Source organism: Octodon degus, unplaced genomic scaffold (assembly GCF_000260255.1).
Source record: "Octodon degus isolate 3935 unplaced genomic scaffold, OctDeg1.0 scaffold00184, whole genome shotgun sequence".
NCBI classification, from domain to species: Eukaryota; Metazoa; Chordata; class Mammalia; order Rodentia; family Octodontidae; genus Octodon; species Octodon degus.
In genome coordinates, this window is record NW_004524760.1 from 3,420,463 (window position 1) to 3,443,472 (window position 23,010).

At 42.1% G+C, this 23,010-nt stretch overlaps 1 pseudogene; it reads right to left on the reverse strand.

The window, feature by feature from the left end:
• Positions 1-2,265: 2,265 nt before the first annotated feature.
• LOC101563750 lies at positions 2,266-10,936 on the reverse strand (annotated as a pseudogene).
• Positions 10,937-23,010: the final 12,074 nt, after the last annotated feature.

Below are 23,010 nucleotides of genomic sequence, written 5' to 3' on the forward strand. Positions count from 1 at the left end.
AACCATCACCACCCCCCATTGCTAGAAGTTTTCAGTATCCTAAACTGAAACTACATAGCCACCGAACCCTACTCTTCTGGGCCTGGGGCACAGGCCTGTAATCCTGGGACTCCATGAGGCCAAGGCAGGAGGATCAAAACTTCAGGCCCCTCCTGAGCAACCTAGCAACTTAGCAAGACTTAAGTTCAAAATGAAAAATGTAAGGGGCTGGGATATAACAGTGTGGACTCCCTGGGTTCAATTCCCTGAACCCCTCTCCAAAACGAACAAACGTGAGCTCCCCATTCCTCTTCCACCTCAGCCCCTGGTAACTACTGTTTTACTCTCTATGAATTTTATCACCCTAGACACCTGATGTAAATGTAGTGGCACAGTATGAGTCTTTTCATGTTCAGTTCATTTCTGGTCACGTGATGTCTTCAAGGTTCATCTATATTATAGCCTGTGTTGGAGTATTGTTGCCTTTTAAGGTTGAATACTATTTCATGGTCTGTGAATACCACATGGTATTAATTCATCCACAATGAACATTTTAGGTTGCTTCATCGTTAGGACATTGTGAGCAATGCTCCTGTGAGCATAGACACACCAATACCTATTCATACCTAGAAGTGGGATTGCTGGATCACAGGGTAATTCTGTTTGGGTTTTTGAGGAGCCATCCTAATGTTTTCCACAACTGCTGTCCTAGTTTACATTTCCCTCAGCAAAGCACAGGGTGTCAATTTCTCCACATGCTCATCAACATTTGCTATTGCTGGCTTGTTTTGGTTTTTTTCCTTAACAGCTACCGTAAAGGATGTGAAGTGGTATCTCCCTATGGTTTTGATTTGCGTTTCTCTAATGATTAAAAGCTGAGCTGGTGTTTATTGACCTTTTGCATACATCATCTTTTTTTTTTTCTTGTCTCTTCATTTATTACTCTTTTTTTTTAAACAAACATTTATTTGAGAGACAGTATTGACAAGCAGTGCATACATCCTCATTAAAGAAATATCTATTTCAATCTTTGGTCCATTTTGGAACTGGGCTGCATGTTGTTGAATTATAAGAATTTACTACACATTCTGAGTATTGATCTCTTATCAAATATATCATTTACAAATATTTTCTTCAATTCTGTGGGTCACCTTTTTAATCTGTTAATAATTTCTGTTGACATATAAAAGTGTTTTTGATGGAGTCCCATTTATTTTTCTTTTATTAGCTGTAGTTTTGATGTCATATCTAAGAAATCATTGCCAAATCCAATATCATGAAGCTCTTCCCCTGTTTTGGTCTCAGAAAAGTATAGTGTTGGTTTTTTACATTTACATTTTTTTGTCCATGTTGAGCTAAGTCTTACATATAGCATAAGAATCTTACCTTATTCTTTTGCAAGTGAATATTCAATTTTCATACATTAATTAAAAAGATTGTCCTTCTCCCAGTGGCACATGGCAGAGGGCAGCTGTTTGTGATAGTGGAAAACAGCAAAGAGCAAAAGGGAGGGGCAGCAGCTGTGGCAGCTAGCAAGCCCCTCTCCCTTCCTTATATTTATTCCGGCTGTCTGCCATGGGTAGGTGTAGCACTCACACCAATAATCTCTGCAGCACTCACAATCATAATTCCAGCATTGGATCATGAATTAATCAAGAACTAGAAGCCTACCCCAATGGCTGCATGAGGTTTTTGGGGCAACTAGACACAAACCATAACATACACCTTATTAAAAGAGCCAAGGACCAAAATCACATGATCATCTCAATAAATGCAAAGAAAGCTTTTGACAAAGTCTAGCACCCATTCATGATAAAAAAAAAAAAAACCTCTACAGAAAATTGGAAACACATGGTCTTTATCTCAAGCTGATAAAAGCCTTCTATGACAAATCAACAGCCAACACCATACTACAAAACAAAAACTGAAAGCTTTCAATCTAAAATCAGAAACAAGATAAGCATGTCTACTGCCGCCACTCTGGAAACTTTAGCCAGAGCAATTGGACAAGAGAAAAAAAAAATAGAAGGAATAATGATAGGAAGGGAGCAAGTTAAATTATCATTACTAAAAGATGACATGATATTCTACATAGAAGACCACAAAAACTCCACCAAAAGACTTCTAGATTTATTTATTTTTTTTCTGTCTTAAGTCTTATTTAAATAACCTCCAGTGAGAACAGGACAGACCAATTATTACCACTTCTTCATAATACCAATGAGCTAAGCCAAGGAGGGCAAGCACACCTGCAGCCAGCTGTCAGCCAGTGTGACAGGTGGGATCTCAAGGGAGATGGCCCTGGCCCCAGCCCACTGCTGGAGGAGTATCCACGGTGGAGCGAGGATTCTTGATGGTCTCATCAATGGACACGATCAGGCACGCAGTCTCAGAGGCTGCTGTCAGGGCATTGATCCTCATCATAGCTGGCTCCCACACAAAAGCTTCGAAGTTATGAGTAATGTCCTCATTGTTGATGTCCACCCCATACCACATGCCACCCTGGGCATGCCGAGCCCGTAGTTTGTTCAGGATGTTTGTGGCATCAAAGCCAGCATTGTCACATAGCTGACATGGGATAATCTCCAAGGCCTTAGCAGATGCCCCAATCAGTAACTGCTGTTTTCCTGGGATAGTCCTTGAGTAATCCCGAAGGTACTTAGAGAGCTCCATCTCGATGGCTTCACCACCAGCCACCACTGAGTCATTCTTGATGGCCTTCCTGACAATCATGATGGCATCATGCAGAGACCGCTCTGTCTCCTCCATGAACTGCCCAGCTCTGCAGCAGAGGATGAAGGTGCAAGCCTTGGCCTTGGGGCAGCCAGTGAAGAAATTGTGCCTTTCACCTTCAATCTGGGTCTCTTCGAACAGCTGGCAGCAACCCAGCACATCTGCTGATAGAGCATTCATGCTGGTCTGGATTGAGCCTCCACAGGCCATCGTTGTCCTCTTCAAATCCTCCTCAGGCACACGGCCGGTGCAGAACATGTCCCTATCAGCAAAGTACTGAGTAGCCACATCCCCAATAGGGAGTTTAGACAAAATAACTTTGGCTCCAGAATTATAGATATTCTCTAACTTGTCACACAGAATGTTCCACTCAGCACCAAAGATTGCCTGATAATCTTCTACTATGTGGACTCTGATTTCAGCATTCTCTTTCTCAGCTTTCAGCTTGAACTCAATGTTTAATAAGGCAACTGTGGGGTTATGTAGGAGACACTTTTAGGTCCTCATCTCGGTCCAAGAAGCCAATATTTATAATCCCAAAGTTATGTTTTTGGAATCCCATCAAGTTGATTTCAATCTACCACTTACAATGCTACCCACGGTGAAAGTAAAGACACTAAATTATATTTTCAATCATCAGGGAGTCAAGGGGCTCTAAGTACAGCCATGAAGATGGCTTTTTGGAACCAAGAAAGTGACCCAGGGCCTCACCCAGTTTTATTTAGTGGGGGAATGGCTTGAGGATTGACTGAGAATCTGGAAAAGAGACTATTAGGAGCTGAGCTAGGTGGGTGGCCTAAGTTTACCTCTGCCATATGCAGAGAGGATATGTAGAAAGAGTAATCTGCATTATATAGTATCTAATGTTTTGGTAAGTCTGATGCTTCAGCTTTGATGTAGTCTTTCAAGCCCCAGGAAGTCATAGCCTCTATCTCGAGGCTCAATCCCAGCTGGCACCTCGGAGCATTAGTTCTACCTTCCTGTCTCAACCCAACTCACATTGAAAAGCAGCAGATATAGGTTACCAGGGAAACACGCAAGCCACCTTCAAAGACTATCACCAGCCCCTCAGCTAGACCAATATACATTGCTTAAGGCCAATTGAAGGATAAACAGAAGTCCTAGCCAGCTCTGTACATAACAATACAAGGAAATAGGGTCAGGCTCAGTCAAAATGGAGACAGTAGCTCTTCTTTCAAGGAGAGCTGCTCAGGTGGTCCTCCACAGTTCCCCCTTCTTTGTTTCAAAGAAGCTGGAGCAGTGTCAGTTCTGGCCATATAGCCCGTCACTGTTTTTGGGCTGAGAATCCTCCGTGACACACTTTAATGAGAAGGATTATAAACAAAAGAATGAGTACACCAATCCCAATATAAAACCAAAAGTGGGCCTTGAGATATATAAATGGATTCATCTGTTCTATAGCATCAGCAAACTTATCCCAGTCTTTAATCTGGGCCTCAAAAGTGGCTGTCTGCTGTGACATTAACAATATTTTTCTCTGAATAACATCTATATCCAAGGTAATATTTTGATGGATAGCTCCTTGTATATGTTTCTAGATTAGTCCCCAAGGGGAATACTTCTGTTATATGGTAAAGGGGTGATACAAAAGCAAGTCATACTATAGTGACATTTTAAACCTTGTTGTAATTGTAAACTTTCAATTTGATCTTCCATCTAAAGGACGGAAGTTTCCAGAATGCTCTCTTGAGTTATTAACTTTATATTAATATTTCGCTGAATTTCCTGCTGTCACCAGAACTCTTGTCCAGTTGTTTACAAGGGGAGCAGTTAATATGGAATGAGCTAACATCATAGAGTTAACAACTGCACAGGCCATCAAAAGCACCAAGGAAGTTATCCCTGCTATAATTAATCCAAGCATCTTCTTGGTCCAATTGATAACTCTTTTAATTAATGTCTCTATAAAGAAAGAACTAGGGCTAGTGAGATGGCTCAGTGGTCTAAAGCACCTACTTAGAACAAGCTTAGCAAAGCACAGGGACCACAGTTCAATCCCCCAGCACCACATGCCAGCCAGCCCCGCCCCCTTGTGGGCTGAGCTGGCCACACACACACACACACACACACACACAAATAAATAAATAAATTTTTTTAAAAAAGAAAAAAAAAAGAACTAAGTGAATGACACCATGGCTCTGTTAGACTGACTGGAAGCCAATCCCTAAGCATCTTGACCATGATCACCACTGTGGAGTCATTGGAAGGATGTTCAGGCATGATACATGACACATTAGTACATGAGAACATATTTGGTTGCCACTCTTTCTTTCTAGCAGACTTGAGACCATAAGCACACGTTTATCTTTATGTATCTATGTCCTTGTAATACTGCTTTGACTTTTCCTCCAACTATCAGTTACAGATACCTAGTCTGCAGGAGTCTATCATGAAAAGGTAGGGTTAGATTCCATAAAGTATGTTGCATAGGCCCAGTTTTGTCACTGATAATGAGTTTAGGGATGAGAGGATTGAGGCCTCTACCTAACCATGTAACATTGGACAAGACCTCTGAAATCATTATATATAGGAGGAATCTATAAAATAAATCTTGTGCCAATCTTGATCTTTCCCTAGAAGGAAACCTGTAGGGGAATAGTCTATAAAGGAATAATTAAATTTGTGTATAGCCCATCTATGGTATGTATCTCTGTAAGTCTGCCATGGGCCCAAATCACCTTCCTCAAAGTGAGGGACATGAGCTTCTGGAGTATACAAAGGAATGGTAGGTTTAAAATCTCTTATAAGGTTACCATCCAATGGAATAGAATTTAGGGTTAATAAGGCAAATTGTCCTTTAAACAGTTGTTCTTCCCAAGTCTGATCTGCAGCCGACACGTAAAGTCTAGCATCCTGTTGTACATGGGCTACACACAAGGGAAGACATACAAAATGAGATGAAATATAAAGCTTAGCCTGTTCTTGTAAAAGCATTGAAATTTGTAGGGCAGGCAGAATAATACATATAGGGGTATTACTCTTTGCAGAATGAAAAACCTTTGAGGGTCTGTCCATCCATGTAAGAGGTCTAAGCCAGGATGCCTTAGGTATGTAGGCCCAATACACTTCTTGAACCAAAGGAGTACCAGAGAAACTGCTATAAGATTATGCATTGTAAAGAGAATATTATCAGGTGATTGAACCAAATGCTGGCAGTTAACTAGGTGGCAAGCCTCATGAACGGTCTGCTGCAGGCCTTTCTAGGAAGGTAGAGGATGTGCTCTCAGGTTTATTGCTTGAGGTCTCAGGAGAGAGCTTGATATGTTGTGTAGATAAGTTGGATTTTGGCCATGGAACAGCTCTGATGACTGTAATATCTCTTGATTTTCTGTAGAAATATAAGCATAACCTCGGCCCCAATTTAAAAGTGATGCCAGACCATTCCAAACACATGTTTGGAGGTCACACCAAGCCATACTCGGAAAAGTTAAAATATATGGAGCAAAGTTTTGACTCTGTGTTTGCCCCTTTTTTTGTTTGACCACTTGATTTTTTTAGTTTAAGACATATGTGTTCAATGATTATTTGACCTTGGGGATCATACGGCATCCCTGTAACATGTTTTATCTTCCAGTTATTAAAAAAACTCTTAACATTTTTATTAATGTAAGCAGAACCAATATCAGGCTTTAATGTTTGTAACATTAAGTTAGGAAAGGCTGATATGCAGCATTGTAAAACACGTTGCTTTTGTTTACCTGTATGACACATAACATGGAGCACATGTGAGCACGTATCTATAAAACCATGAATATATTTACGTATGTTAAAAGAGAATATATGGGTCATAATCATTTGCCATGACCAATTAGCTCTAAGAGCTTTGGGATTGTAGCTTTGTTTAGGAATAGGCCTAGGAATGAGCTGACAAGCACAACATGCAATGATGATTTGTCTAGCTTGTGTTCTGATCATTTTACATTTCTTTTGCAAATGTTTAGGATTTTGAGAAACAAATTTATGGGATTGTCGCACTTTATCAAAAATGAAAATCAGATTTATAGTAGCATCTGTATTATAATTAACCGATGACAACAAGCCCAGGTGATTAGAGTGAGATCTAATAAGATCAAGAAAGAAGGCAGCAGTTTCACTTAATGTAGCTCCTAGCACTTCTAAAAACAGTTGCAATAAAGTAGGTTTGAGATAACTGGATTGCAGTTGTTCTCTTACCAATATTGATGAAATCCTTAACTTTTCCTGCAGAGTATCAATGGTTATCATTACAAATTTAATTTTATATCTTTTTTGTTCAATTAAAAGCAGAATTGTAAGAGTACAGCACTGCAAGTTGTTAGCTAAGCCTTTGCTTTCTTGATATTGCATCTTAGTCATCATTCTGCTATTTGGTAACATATAACTCTGAGGCTCTGAAGTAAGAGAGTGCCCCATTCTTTTATGAGGTCTATACACCATAGATTGACTGGAATGGATGTGATAAATGGGGTTCTAATACCTTCCTGTCTATCAGGGTCAATGTACCAAAAAGACAGAACACTCTGTGAGAAAGATTGAGGAGATCCTGAGCCTATCAGAGCTGTGGAGGCAGGTCCAGTTGGCCAAGCAGACAGCCAAGATTGGCTATTGATTATAATGACATTAGCTTTTAAATCCATCAGTCCAGTAAATGATTTCCCTTTAAATGTAATGTCACAAATAGGCCTAGGAACCAAAATACTCTGGCAAAAATAAAATTATTTGCTTAAAGGCTCATCCCTACCAGGTTCATCACATGTGGAGTTAAGGACTGGAGTAGAAATTTCAGTGGGAATTAAATTTGGCTTTTCTCCCCCCAACAAATTAAGGCAAGAAGCCACTGGTAAATCTAATTTTGAACTCTGAATGGTTTTCTGTATGAGGCACCTAAGGTCTTGCCTTGCACCCATCCTGGTAGTGGGATCATTGTTTGTCTGATTTGAATTGGATATAACTGGTTTAACTGGGTCCAAATCCCTGGAGTACTGACTGACCCTTCTTTTGTTGTTGCTACTGGGGCCATCAGTTTGGACACCTGGTTTATTTCTATGTAAGATTGTGCCATTTTTATGAAATTTAGATTTATAATCTTTTGCCCAGTGAAAACCTTTTATGCAATGTGGACACTGAGTACCAGGTAAATATACTGAGGGGGCTGGCACCTTTATAGGCCATAGGCAGTGCTGGCGGGTGTGTCCATGCTTGCCACAATTAAAACATTTAACCATATCAAATTTATTAGCAAAATGTTGAGATATAGCCTGTGCCAGGAGAGTAGAAGTGTAGGCAGTAGAACCAATATTTTGGCATGCACGAATATAAGCGGATAAATTTTTTGTATGAAGCACTGAGACTAAGGTTCTTTTACATTCATCATTGGCATTCTCATATGCTAATTGACAAACAAGCATTTTAGCCACAATGCTGTGAGGAATCTGCTTATTTATAGCCTCTTTTAATCTTGTTATAAATTGGGTGTATGTTTCTCTAGGACCCTGGAGTACTCGAGTAAAGCATTTATTAGGTGTATCATCCTCTGGGATAGCAATCCACGCACAGTGTAGCAGCTCTTTACACTGCATGAAAAGGAGGGGTGGGGCATGTCCTTGGACCTTTAAGTCAGCATATTGTCCAGTGCCAGATAGCATTTCTTGTGTAATTGCTTTAAGATTCTTATCCCCACTATCCTGATTACTCTGTGCCTGCTCTGAAATGAATATCTTTAATTGTGATTTAAAATGCAGAAATTGTGCAAAGGATAGACTCATGCATGCAAGATCGGTTATATCACTTGGTGTCATTTGGAAGACTTGAAGTATGTTATCCAAGCAACCAAGTGTGTAGAGGCCTTGGACACCATTGTCTAACACGCTCTGTCTTAATTCTTCCAGGAGCAAATGTTAAAGGCCACATGAGTACTGCATTTACAACTAGGGTGTTCTGAATTTGTCTCTTCAAGGACAGGAAAGCATGTTGTCTGTGGATATAACCTTATGTTACTATACTTTGGCCTCCTTATGGTTGGGGAAGGAGGAGACTCATTCTTAACCTGTATGCCTGAGGGAAGGACTGTAGGGAGTGGAGAGACAGTAGGGAGGACAGGGAGAGGATTATCTGTATTCTTTAAAAATATTTCCTTGTTTTCTAGAAGCCCATTAGGAAAGTCCAGTCCCAGGTGATTGATCCAACTCTTTTGTTATAGTTCCATCAGGGCTCTTCTCAATTATAATTGCCTTGTTTACTAGCCTCGGGCCAGCATCCTTAGAATGCTTTGCAATGGTAAACTGTTGCTGATATGCATTTTTTCCTTGGCTGTTACATTGGAAGGCCCAGATAGCTCTCTTTACCGGATTATATGTGGCTATAGTTTGTGAGTGAATTTTCCTTTTCTGAGCTTTGGCTACGTAGAAGCTCTTAGCTAGTTCATCCCAAATCCTGAGATCTAGTGTGCCAACTTTGGGAAAAGATGGATAAAATGTAACTATCTCATGAAGTAATCTAAAAACTTGCTTAGATGGCATCTTAATACCAGCATCTTTTAACAGTTTCATAATCAATAAACTAAATTCTTTCTCTTCTGTGGATATAGACTGAACTTGCCCCATTGTTACCCTTGACGAACAGATTCCTATTTGCTACTTGCATCTGAGCACTATAAGTAACAAAATTCTCCATTTACCTTTACATTGGTCATGCAAGGTCCAATGGGTCACCTGCATGTGATTCTGGTGAGTGGTCCTTGTGTTGAGAAGGTCGTGTGTTCCAGCCCCACGTTGGGCACCAAATGTAGCAGACACTTTTAGGTCCTCGTCTGGGTTCAAGAAGCCAATATTTATAATCCCAAAGTTATGTTATTGGAATCTCATCAAGTTGATTTTAATCTACCACTTACAATGTAACCCACAGCAAAAATAAAGACACTAAATTATATTTTCAATCATCAGGGAGTCAAGGGGTTCTAAGTATAGCCATGAAGATGGCTTTTTGGAACCAAGAAAGTGACCCAGAGCCTTACCCAGTTTTATTCAGTGGGGAAGTGACTTGAGGATTGACTGAGAACTGTGGGAAAGAGACTTATGAGCTGAGCTAGGTGAGTGGCCTAAATTTACCTCTGCAATATGCAGAGAGGATATGTAGAAAGAGTAATCTGTATTATATACTATCTAATGTTTTGGTAAGTCTGGTGCTTCAGCTTTGATGTAGTCTTTCAAGCCCAGGAAGTCATAGCCTCTGTCTTGAGGCTTGATCCCAGCTGGCGGCACAGAGCATTAGCTCTACCGTTCTGTCTCAACCTGGCTCACATTGAAGAGCAGCAGGTATAGGTTACCAGGGAAACACACATGCCACCTTCAAAGACTGTCACCAGCACCTCAGCTAGACCAATATACATTGCTTAAGGCCAATTGAAGGATAAACAGAAGTCCTAGCCAGCTCTGTACATAACAATACAAGGAAATAGGGCCAGGCTCAGTCAAAATAGAGACAGTTGCTCTTCTTTCAAGGAGAGCTGCTCAGGTGGTCCTCCACAGGATTATTATACTTTTCAGGTTGCATTTCAAACCCAGCGTAAGAGAAAATCTTCTTGAATGCAACACCAGCCACCAGCTGAGACTCCTCTAGGGCTCCACCCTGTACCTTCTCGATTCCCATCATCTTATGCTGCAGCAAATCATCAAGCATCATCACAGCATCAACCACCATCTTAGCAAAGAAGGCTTTCTACTGGGAAATCAGCTTAGAGCTCAGAGTCATCATGGCATATGCTCCAGCAGCTTCCTCTGCTCCACCTTATCTTGTTTCTTCAGTCACAGTGATTTCTTTGATCTTGTGAGTTGCCAACTGTGTAGCTATGCGGAAAGCTCAGATGATGATCTGGGCATGCCAACCTTCCTCCACATAGGGTTTCACTGCTTCAGAAACTCTGCAGCCAGCAGTGTTACAGAGGTGGTACCATCACCAACCTCAGCATCTTGAGGTTTGGCAATGTCCACTAAAGTCTTTGCTGCAGGATGGACGACATCAAGAAGTTTCAAAATTGTGGCCCCATCATTAGAACTTGTTGCTTTGCCTCGGCCACCTACAATAAGCTCTCCATGCTATGGGGACCCAGAGTGGTTCTTACAGCCTTGGCAATCACCTGGCAGGCTCTGATGTTGCTCATAGGCTGAGAGATGCCTTGGGAGCTGTCAGTCCCCTCTTTCAACAGTACAACTGGTGCAGGCATCATTTTGGTGACTTCTTCAAGGGCTCTCTACTCTGTTCTCCAAGCCTTCTAGGTTTAATAACCAAATTCAGTCGTGTAGTTGGATACAAAGTCAACACTTAAAAATCAATAGCTTTCATGTGCATGAATAGCAAACTCATTGAGAGAGAAATCAGGGAAACAATATCCTTTACAATAGCATCCAAAAAAAGGAAGGAAGGAAGGAAGGAAGGAAGGAAGGAAGGAAGGAAGGAAGGAAGACCTAGGAATTAATCTGGTGAAGGAAATAAAAGATCTTGACACTGAAAACTAGAGTACTCTGAAAAAAGGAGATAGAAGAGACTATCAGAAAACAAAAAGCTATCCTTTGCTCTTGGGTAGGAAGAACCAATATAGTAAAAATGGCCACACTTTGAAAGTTATGCATAGATTTAATGCAATTCTGATCAAAATTCCAACCTTCACAGAATTAGAGAAAATAATCCAAAAATTCATTTGAAACCAAAAGTGACCTAGACAGCAAATGTAATTCTGAGCAACAGAGGCTAAGCATGGGGCATCACAACCCAAGATTTGAAATTATAGTATAAAGTATTGTGATAAAAACAGCAGGGTACTAATAAAAAAAAAGAAAAAGAGAGAGAGACCTGAGGATCAATGGAACAGATTAGAGGATGCAGAAGTAACTCCAGACATACTTAGCCACCTTAGTTTTTATAATGGTACCAAATATTCCCTGGAAGAAAGCCCTTTAATAAATGGTGCTGGAAAGACTGGTGTGCCACATTTTGAAGATTAAAGGTAGACCTTTATCTTTCTCCATGCACTAAACTGAAATTGAAATGGATCAAAGATCTAAATATGGAAATATTTAATCTGATGGAAGATAAAATCAGTGCAACTCTTGAAGACACTGAGGTAGGCAAAGGTTTTATGAACAAGACTCTGATTCCACAGGAATCATCACAAAGACTCACCAACTGGGATCTCATCTTATTAAAAAGCTTTCATAAAAAATAAAAAAAAATTAAAAAAAATTAAAAAAAAAGCTTTCATATAGCAAGAGAAGCCACCAACAGAGTAAAGAGATAATCCATAGAGTGGAATAAAAATTCTGCCAGCTGTTCCTCAGACAAAGGATCTCTATACAAACTATATAAAAATAAAATAAAAACAAAAAAAAAAATCACACACCCCAAATTTAAAGACCCAATTCAAAAATGAACATCTGAGATGAATACACACTTGTCAGGTGAAGTAGAATCAGCAAATAAATACATGAAAAATGTTCAACTTCACTTGTCATTTGAGAGGTGCAAATTAAAACAACTTTGTAATTCTCTTCTCACTCTAGAAAGAATGGCTATTATCAAGAAATCAACCAATAACAAGTGGTGGTGGGACTGTAGAGAAAAAGGAACCATTCTCCACTGTTGATAGGAGTGTAAACTGGTGCAGCTACTATTAAAAATCAGTATAGAGATTTCTCAAAAAAGAAGACTAGAGGTTCCATTTTACCCAGCCATTCCCTTTCTTGGCATTTTCCCAAAAGAATTAAAAGCACCACACCACAAAGATATATGTAACCCATTTTATAGTAGCAGTTTGTGATAGCTAAATCTTGGAAACAGCCAAATGCCCACCAACTAATGAATGGATAAAGGTGTGAGTCTTTATACAATGGAGTATTATTCCGCCATAAAGAAGGATAAGCTTGAGATATGTCTAGGTAAATGGATGCACCTTGAGACTCTACTCGTAAGTGGAATAAATCAGACACACATGTACACATGTGTAAATACCACTTTGTTTCTCTGCTGTGAGAAACTCAAAGTGTAAATAAGAACCAAAATGTATAATTGTGATCATAAAATTTAAAAAATTGAAATGGAAAAGTAAATAAGGGGGGAAGCATAGAAAAGGAGAGAGAGGGAGAGAGAAGGGTGAGAGAGAGAGAGAGAGAGAGAGAGAGGAAGAAGGAGGAGGAGGAAGGAGGAGGAGGAGAAAGAAGAAGAAGAAGGAGAAGGAGAAGGAGGAGAAGGAGAAGGAGAAGGAGAAGGAGAAGGAGACGGAGAAATGGCAAACAAAGCTTTTGTAAATAAAGTGGAAGGGGAGAAAGGTGGTAGGGAGGGGAAGGGAATAGGAATAAAATAAGTTCCATCATATGTCATATACAGGTACAAATTCTCTAGGTTGAATGTGAGCATTATGCATATCTAAAATGTACTAATAGAATCTGATTCTAAAACATAAAACAATTGTACTAAGTTAAGGTACACTATTGGATACGCTGTCCCTATTTAATTAGCTTTTTTTTTTTTCAGAACCGGGGATTGAACTCAGGTCCTTGAGCTTGCCAGGCAAGTGCTTATTCCACTGAGCTATCTCCCTGGCCCCTAACTAGCTATTTTTTTGTTCTTTTATTAAGTTTTTCATAGAAGGGAAACCACAAATTTTTAAAACAGACAAACAAAAACAAATGGGTTGTAAGTAAAAAAAAAAAAAATGTTAAGTGTGTGTTGTGCATGGCAGCACACACCCTCGATCCCAGCACTCCTGCAGGCTGAGGCAGGAGGGCAAAAGTTTGAATCTAGTTTGGAAAACTTAACAACACTGTCTCAAAAAAAAAAAAGGTCTGGAGCTATAGCTCCGTGTAAAGGGCTGAGTTCAATGCCCAGTACTGCCAAAAAGAAAAAGAAAGAATTTAAAATGTTTTCTGTTGAATGCTTCTCGCTTTTGCACTATAACAAAGTCAAAAACTATATAAACTGAGCCACCCTAGGTCCCATGGTTCATTGCCAGAGACCCTTGGCATTGGTTTACACTTTGCTCAAGAACATATGACAGGGCTGGTGAGATAGATGGCTCAGTGGTCTAAAGCACCTGCTTAGAACAAGCTTAGCAAAGCACAGGGACCGTGGTTCAATCCCCCAGCACCACATGCCAGCCAGCCCCGCCCCCTGGTGGGCTGAGCTGGTCACACACACACACACACACACACACACACACACACAAATAAATAAAAATTAAAAAAAGAACATATGACAGAGGGGTAGGGGAGATAGCTCAGTGGTCTACGTGCCTGATCCAGCGGTGCCTGCCTGTAATCCCAGCACTGGAGAGACGGAAACAGGAGGCTCACCATGAGTCTGACCTGGGTGATGGGACTCTGTACCGAATACATAAATAAATTAAAAAAGATTTTTAAAAAAGAACATATGAAAAAAAAACAACATATGAGAGACAGAGAACTCTTTTCTCAGCACCATCCTCAGGATTTGCTATCATGATTTTTCTTTGAGCTGCTCTTGTAGGTGAGCAGTGACATTTCATTTTGATTTCAGAAATGTTTCTCCTTGCTTTTATGTTAGTCCTACTACTTGATGCTGCTGCCCCCCCCCATATTCCCACATCGAATAAAACTCTTCCCGCACTCCCTTCCCTCCCCTTGCTTCTTTACTCCCTGTGGGATTCAGGTAATGTGGAGGTGTCCCCCTTTTCTTTGGGATCACATTGTCCTCAGGAAGCCTCAGGGCTTCTCATTTGCTCCCACTGCGGGTGCACAGCCAGCCGGGAATGAAAAGAGAAGGCAGCTGTTGCCTTTGTGCTTGTTTATATTCATTTTCTAGTCAGAGCTCTGGTTGTCTGGCTTTGTGCTGCTCAGTGGGATGAGGGAAATGGAAATGTGTCGCTGTTCTTTAAGCCTCCTGGACAGTAAAAACAAAGGCAGCCGAACGCCTATCCCTACCCATGTCAGATAACTCCCTCAGAGGGCCCTTCGGAGATGATTTACATGTTGCAAAGACTTTTGAAATGAGCAGAGCTCCAGACAAGGCCTTTAATAAACGCCGATGACATGCCTACTGTGTGCCTGCTTCTTGGAGGCAATCTGGGTCCTGGATCTGCATACTAACAAGCCAAGGCCCCTTCACGATGCCTTCTGTGGGAAGAAAGATCTCACCAGGGCAGTAGACTGGGTATTAGCACAGAGAGGACACAGAGGCTGCAGCAGTCCAGGGAAGCCCACAGCTTACTTCACTCCTCAGGTCTGGGGTTCTCAGTCATCAACTCACCCTGGACTTCTCCAGCCTGAAGGTGCTGAGAGTCAAGTGATACCTACTAAACTTACAAATGCCTTGATGTTCTCCAAAAGGCTGAATCCAAAGCTCTAGAGGAGGTTGGTTTTAAAATAACTGTCCACATATGCTATGGATAGATTTGTGACCCCCACACACCCACATTCCTGTGTGGAGAACCCCAGGGTGATAGTATCTCGAGGTGAGGTCTTTGAGAAGCTCCCAGATGTAGGTGAGGTCATAAGGAGGGAGCCCTGGGAGGAGATTAGTGTCCTTGTATGTAAAAACACCAGCAAGAGATGACAAACATCACCCAGAGAGGGCCACACACACAGGGAGTAAGTCTTCAAATGCAAGGCTGAAAGCAGTCACCCAACCTGCTGACCTCTTGATATTGACTTCATCTCTATAGCTGAAGCAGTGAGGAGCCAACTACCTGTGAGCCAGGCAGGGGTCCCACAGCAAAAACCCAATCAGCCAGCACCTTGACTGTGCACCTCCCAATGCTGAGAACCACTGTTTGAGCCACCCTGATCTAGGCTATTTTGTATGGCAGCCTGTGAAACCAATGCACTGTGATTCTCAGGATTGTCCCAGTTAAAAGCCATAGCACAGTGTTGTTCTCTCATCATAGGTGAGGGCCTTAAAGTAGATCAAGGGTTAAAAAAGCCACATCCTATGTCCCTGTGCCTATTTAATGGCCTATCCATGATTGAATCTAAGTTATCTTGACATTGAGACCAGGTCCCATTCCATTAACTCCAAAAGAACAAATAGATTTCACCTCTTGTCAACTTTGGTTGATTGTTGTAGCTGCTGAAGGGACTGTGTCAGGAAGGATTTTGAGGCCAAGCTACTGCTCAGCTGCTATGGGCTCCACGATGGGCAGGGAGAGGTCCTGTGGAGTGGGAAGCACCACTGTATGTGTGGGAAACCTAGGCTTAGATTCCAGCTACTCCCATTGACTAATTTGGCAAGAGGATCTCTTAAAGTCAATAAGAACAGTATGACATGAGGTGTAGTCCACAAGCCAAGAAGAAGAGCATCAACTCAGGAGCTTCTTAGAGGGTAGCCTCTGGTCAGACCTTCAGTGTCCAGCACAGCTCTCATAATTCTCAGGGTTAAGGATGGTGGAGGATAAAGAAATGCAGACAAGAGTCAGAATGCAGGGCTGGGGGCACAGCACAGTGGGACAGCACTTGCCGGGCAAGCACAAGGTCCTGAGTTTGATTCCCAGTACCAAAAGGAAAGGGTCAGCACGCTGAAATCTCAAGTTAGGTGGAGCCCTCTTTCCAGCTGGGAGAACAGAAACTGCTCAAGGACTGCAGCAGGGAGGCTAATGTAAGTTAAAACCCCTCTGCCTAGTAGCTTGTTGGCTTGGGTCACCTCAGGCTTTCTGTGTTCCAGGAGCTGGAACAACTTGATCAGGTGGCTCACCTTGAGCACTCAGCGTTCTCAGGACTGGCCTTGCTTTGGCTCCACACACATGATCAGTTTCCAGCTTTAGCCACTCACCACACAGGCCCAGCCTAATGGGTCAAAATCTCTGAATGTGGCACCCTCAACTCTACCCTGATGTTCACACGTACCAGCTTGTGAAGCATCAACCTAGGAAATATGGACAGTGGTATCAATGTCTCTGCCTGGCAAGGACAAGAAGACACTGTGGACCTTGCTCTCCCTCTCCTACCATGGGTCCTATTTCCATGGGCTGCTCTGCAGATGGGTCAAAGAAGGTGTGTTTGGGGCTGGGGGTGTGGCTCAGGGTAGCATCTAGCATTTGGGAGGTCTTGGGCTTCATCATTAGTACTGGGGAGAAAAACGTGCCAGCCTTCCCTCTGAGTTCAGTATTTGACACGGCCCCTCTCCAGTCTCAGTCTATTTTTCCTCTGGTGGCATATGGAACAAATGGAATGGCTCAGAGATGTCCTGAAACTCATCCCTCAGAACCCGAGGAGCCTGTGCCAGGGCTGTGTATTTTTAGTCCAGGACATCTGCACTAACCAACCACATACCCGCCTTCTAAGTGTGGCCCAGCATGGTTTAGTGACTGCCTTCCTTCTTGACAAACCTTCCCTCGTCTTCTCAGTGACATGTTTGGGAGCTTGGGTGGATAGGAGACAGAGAGCACTCTACTGCTTACATTATTTTGGTTCAAATATGGCCGCCGGCCCAGGACTCATTTATCTATTTTTATATAGTACATGTTTATCTCACTTGGGAGCTGGTGGCCACCCTATACCCTCTCTCCATTGCTCACCCCTTTGCCACCCCTTGTCCTGGGCTAGCCCATACTCTGGCATGGAAATGTCATGAGCACTGCCCCATCAGCAGTTTACAGGCCAGAAACCCCTTCTCTCTGCTGCCACCCACAGCCTCAGGGCATGTGTTCTCCCTGGTCCCTTAGGTAGTGCTCATGGGAGCTTGTGGGTTCAAGTTTGGGTACGTTCAAAGCCAGAACAACATGGACAAGAAGCAAGACCAGTTGCTCCCTGGTTTCCCAGAAGCCACTGAACCCAGACACGAAGATGGCAACAGGTTTCTGCTCACCTCTACCCTGGGAAGGAGGAGAGCAGGCCCTGGACTGGATGGGACTCAGTATTCCATTACAGGTCCTCGGAGCCAAGCTGGCCACTTCCCAGCCCTGCCCCCCTCTGCAAAAGCAGCCTGTTCTGCATATGGGGTGGAAACTGTCCTGGCAAAACACAAAAAGTAAATATTTAAAGGGAAAAAAAGCTCACAGAAGGAAACAAAATGCCTGCGTTTATGTTTCCATGGGCAGCCGCCAAGTCCCTCCCGCCTCCCCTCCCCCGCCTGGGTTCAGCGTGCCATATGGTTTGGGAGCCATGCATTAAGCCCCTCCGTGGTTGGGAAAAGCATCCACACATGCGGCTGGCCTCGCTCTCCTGCATTTGTTGTTCATTTGTGAGCTTCTCGCATCCCTCAGCCTACGGTTGTCACTGTATTTATGGGTTTTAGATTTCTAATGGGCGCTAAATCACCGCACCGCACAGAGCCTACTGCAGTCTCCGTCCAGAAGGACAGGAGGCCACACGGGCGATTAGAGGCACCCTGAAGAACAAAGCCGTGTGGCACTGGGATGCAAACAAGTCCGCTGTCTGGTGCTCAGATGATGAGCATTCCCTCCACTACGCAAGCGTATGGAAGGGATTTCGTGTGTTAGCCTTGTCCCCACTTGGCTCCCTCATGGAACACAGCTGAGCCAGCATCTTGGAAAGCCAGCCTGGAACTGGTGGAAGAGCGCACATCACAGGGACAGGAGAGGTGGCGGGCCACCGACCTGCACGCCACAGCCTCGCTCATGGCCCCCTCAAGACCCAACTTTACCCATAAAATTTCATGTCGAGGAGTACTTCAAGCCACTGTCACAGATCACTTCCTGGGATGGGGCACAGCACCAGTGGGACAATTTGGGGAACTAAGCAGATACAAGGGACACCTTTTCCACTGGAGAGGTTCAGACAAGAGTTCTTGGACTGTACCATAGGGGTCCAACTCAGGCTTCTAAGTTGAACCATAACCTTTTTGCCCATAACCTTTATTTCCCACCCCTTATTTTACGCCTGATGACATCTCCAGAGACAGAGCCATATGGAGAAAATTCCCTTTTGATTTCTTACTCAGTTGTATTCAATTCCCACAGAGACTCTGTTGGGCCCTGTAACACATTTATCCGATTGTGGGAGATTACTTAGCAAGAATCACAGGCATCTTTAGGCTGTGGATATGTGGGTGGGTGATGGCGCCAACATATGTGTGTTCATCTTTGAAGACAGGGAAAGACACAATACAAAATCATCGCATTTATTTTTTGCAGCTTCTAGCCTGGGTTTACAAAACAGCTGTCACCATCCTGATTTGGGAGTACACGAGCCACACTGCTTTACTGTAATAAATTGTACCTTGAAGCTCCATGATTATTAAAGCAGCAGATGTTAGGGAACCTTATGAACTCATTTTACCTACACCTCCCTTACCTCTGATCCTTTCAGTGTAGGCTTTCCGCTTAGATTTTTGATAAGATGTGCTAGCTGTGTCAGTATATCTAGAGTTCAAAGGCTAGAGTGATTGTTCACAGCTAGACATTAAACTTTGGGAATATCCTGGGACAGGCACATACTGTAACCAGACTATATGAGCTAACACCACAAATTTAGCTGAGTATACATAGAGTAAGATGCCATAAAATTAAGTAAGCCCTGTTATGGTTTGTGTCTAGTTGTCCCCTCAAAGCCTCATACAGTCATGGGGCAGACTTCCTGACTTTGTGATTAATTCATGATCCAGTGCTGGGATTATGGGTTTGAGTGCTGCTGGGATTATCGATGTGAGTGCTACACCCTGCCTGGGGCAGATATGCAGCATAAGAGAGACAGACTTGCTCTCTGCAGCCGTTGTTGCCTCTACTCTTCCCTTTTGCTCTTGCTGTTCTGCTGCGTTCCACCGCTATGAACTGCTGCCTTCTGCCCTGTGCCAGTCTGCCTTGGACCCAGCTGAGTATGGACTGAAACCTCCAATAAATGTGAGCTAAATAAACCTCTCCTTTCTTCATTTTGGGTGTCGGGTATTTGTCCCAGCAACAAAAGAAGAGTAGCTGAGACAGCCCCAGAGTGGGCAAGAGAGATAAGCAAACTCAAGTCTGAGGGTAAAGCTCCCAAGGCTGAGAAGTAGCCACCTCGCCGATTTCACAGAGGATCGCGTGCTCTTAGCTGGGATACATATACAATAGAAATGGATATTAAGTTCTCTTCAAAATGCTAACATTATGTTAAGGCTGTATGTTTTCTTCAAAGTACACCTTTGACTTTACCTCATAGGTTTTAATAGGAATGAGTTTTCTTCTCCTTAGTTTATTGACAATTTATTATTCCTTTGGACAACTCCCTATGATGACTGAAAATGTGTAGTAATGAAAAACTTCTAAATTTTTTTAAAGGATCTGGTGGCTGACTACATATCCAATTATTTCAGCATCAAAAATATTGTTCCCAATGTTCCTTGTCTATTATCTTAATAGGCACCATCAGATCATTTTTCCAAAACGAATACCAGCTCACCAGAACCAGGTGAGACATTCATTTTTCCATGTCTTAACTGGCAGTAATTATCATCAACACAATATTTTTATTCTTTTGCCAACCTGATGAGCAAACCACTGGGTCTCTTTACTATTGTAATTAACATTCTCCCCACTACTACTGATGTTGAGCATATATTCAAATGTTTGATATTCATTTCCATTTCAACTTCATTGAATTGTCTACTTTTTTTTCTTTGCTTATTAAAAATTTGTAAGAAGGCCTCAATTTTGCTGCTATATGTGTTTCAAATATTTTCTCTACTCCTATAATCTCTGTCAATATTTTTGTATTGTCTTTTTCAAGCAAAACGTATCTTTTTTTATGTAATCAGATATCTCAGGTTTTTTCCTTAAGACAATTTGATTTTCTATCTTGCTTTAAAGGGCTTCCCTTTCCATAGGTTAAAAAATATCTCAAATTCCTGATTAAAATTGCTTTAAATTATATATTAATTTAGGAAAATTTATACATTTCTGATATATTCTTCTGTATATAGAAAAATGGGCCCGTGATTATGACCCATGAGCCAACTATAGCCCATGGGCAATTGTTATCAATAAAGTTTTATTATTAATGACACTAAAGTCATTGTTTATGTTTTATTATGGCTTTTATACCACAATGGCCTTATTGGATAATTATCATAGAGATTCTCTGGCTTGTATAGCCTAAAATATTTACTACTCTAGCTCTTTATGGGAAAAGTCTGCCTATCCTTTCTTACAGAAAGTCTAAGGGCCAGCCAAATAGCTCAGTGGATTAAAGCGTCTGCAAGTAGGCACATGGCCCAGGGGTTAGAGCCCAGCCTGAGTCAGCCCACCCCGGGACGCACTGGGACAGCAAATGAGACTGGGCATGGTGGTGCATGTCTGTAATCCCAGCTCTTGGGAGACTATAAACAGGTGGATCACTATGAGTCTGATCTAGTAGTAAGACCCTGAACACCCTGCAGACCCTTCCCTAAAATACAAAAAATAAATAAATAAATAAAAGGAGGGGGTGTTGGGCATCGGGGAGATAGCTCAGTAGAATAAGCACTTGCCTGGCAAGCGCAAGGGCCTGAATTCAATCCCAGGTTCGGCAAAAATATAAATAAATAGATAGATAAATAAATAAAATTAAATAAAAAAGAAAGTCTATGAATGTTTTTCTTCATTTTAAGTGTTTTATAATCTATCTTCCTCTTCCAAAAGTTGAAAACGATAGATAGGTCCTGTCCTATTGTTGTGAAGATTAAGATAATTAATTAATTGTATTTGACTCACAGAAAGCTCTCAAAAAACAACAGTCTCTCTTTTATCCTGAGGCAGAGATGTGACTGACAAGAAGATGTCATTCTTGGCATTCCTGATGTCTTTTTTTTTTTTTTTCTTCAGGGAAATGTCCACAAGGGTGTTGAGGGTCTCACTACTAGATCAGACTCATAGTGATCTGCCTGTTTATAGCCTCCCAAGAGCTGGGATTACAGGCGTGAGCCACTATGCCCAGTCTCAGTTGCTGTCTCAGAGCAGGCCCAGGGATCCAACCCTCAGCCCCTGCGCCTGCTTGTAGGCACTTTAATCTGCTGAGCCATTTGGCCAGCCCTTCCTGATGTCTTTTTTTTTTTTTTTCCTGGTGTCATAATCACAGGAAATTTTTTTTTTTTTTTGGTGGAACCAGGGATTAAACTCAGACCCTTGCATTTGCTAGGGACGTGCTTATTCCACTGAGCCATCTCCCCGGCCCCTGAGCCATCTCCCCGGCCCCTGAGCCATCTCTCCGGCCCCGAAATTTTTGTTTTTCAAGCAACCCACTGGCTTATTAAAATTGTCTTTCTTGGCTGTGAAGTTAATAGAATATTCATTCTGGAGATTTTGAAAAAGAAATGAGTAAGAAAATTAAAATCTTTCTTGATTTCTCAGGTAAACCAGGTCACTATGATGTTGTATAGCCAACGTGATTTATTTTTCTGTAGGCTTGGAAATAAAGAATCAGATGTTAACTCCCCAGAATCTGGGCACAAGAGACACCCTATTTCTATTTCCAATTCCTGCCTAACTCTGGGTGGTCTGGTGCGAAGGCCAGGGGCTCCATTCCACACCCTCTTGAACCAGGTAAATATCCTGGGTTATTGTGCTCACCGGGGAAAGAGGAACGTGGTCCTCACTACAGGGTAGACCTTGCTGTTACAATGGCACTCTGGACAAACATCTTCCACACCACTGGACACTGCTGCCCTGGGCCACAGGATGCCCTTCCTGGGAGACACCTGAAGACCTCCACTGCTGTTCCACAACCACAGGCACTGGGCTGCCACCCTCCTGAGGTTGTGTTCCCCTCTGTTCCATCCCCAAGCAGAGCAAGGGTCTGTTCTCTTACCCAGGCTCGGAGTATCTGCCACCCCATTTCTCTCAGCTGGGCATGCTGCTTTCTCCTACCCAAGAAGCATGAAAGTTCCTTCAAACTTTTTGTCATAGAACTGAGCTCTCCTATCCAGAGATTGACAAGGTCCCTGCTACAATTTTTAAAAGGCTATTAACTTTTAATTCTCTATCGCAAGAGAAGGGAGATACTTACATTTTCTCTTGGTATGTCTATATGAACAAAATCATTTTTTTAAAAATTTTAGGTTATTTTCAATCTTAGATGATATTCTAATACTATTTTACACCATACTCCTTTTTTATTTCTTTCCAAAAACCAGGAATTGAACTCAGAACCTTGTGCTTGTCAGGAAAACACTTATTGCACTGAGCTATCTCCCTGGCCCTCCTACTGCTTTTAATAAGTAAAATATAGGCATATTTATAAATCCTTAAATAACCTTTAAATATTATTTTATGACTACACATTATATAATATCATATATATAAAGAAGGCTGAGGCAGGCGAATTGCCACAAGTTCAAGGCCAGCCTGCATTACAAAGCGAGTTGAAGGCC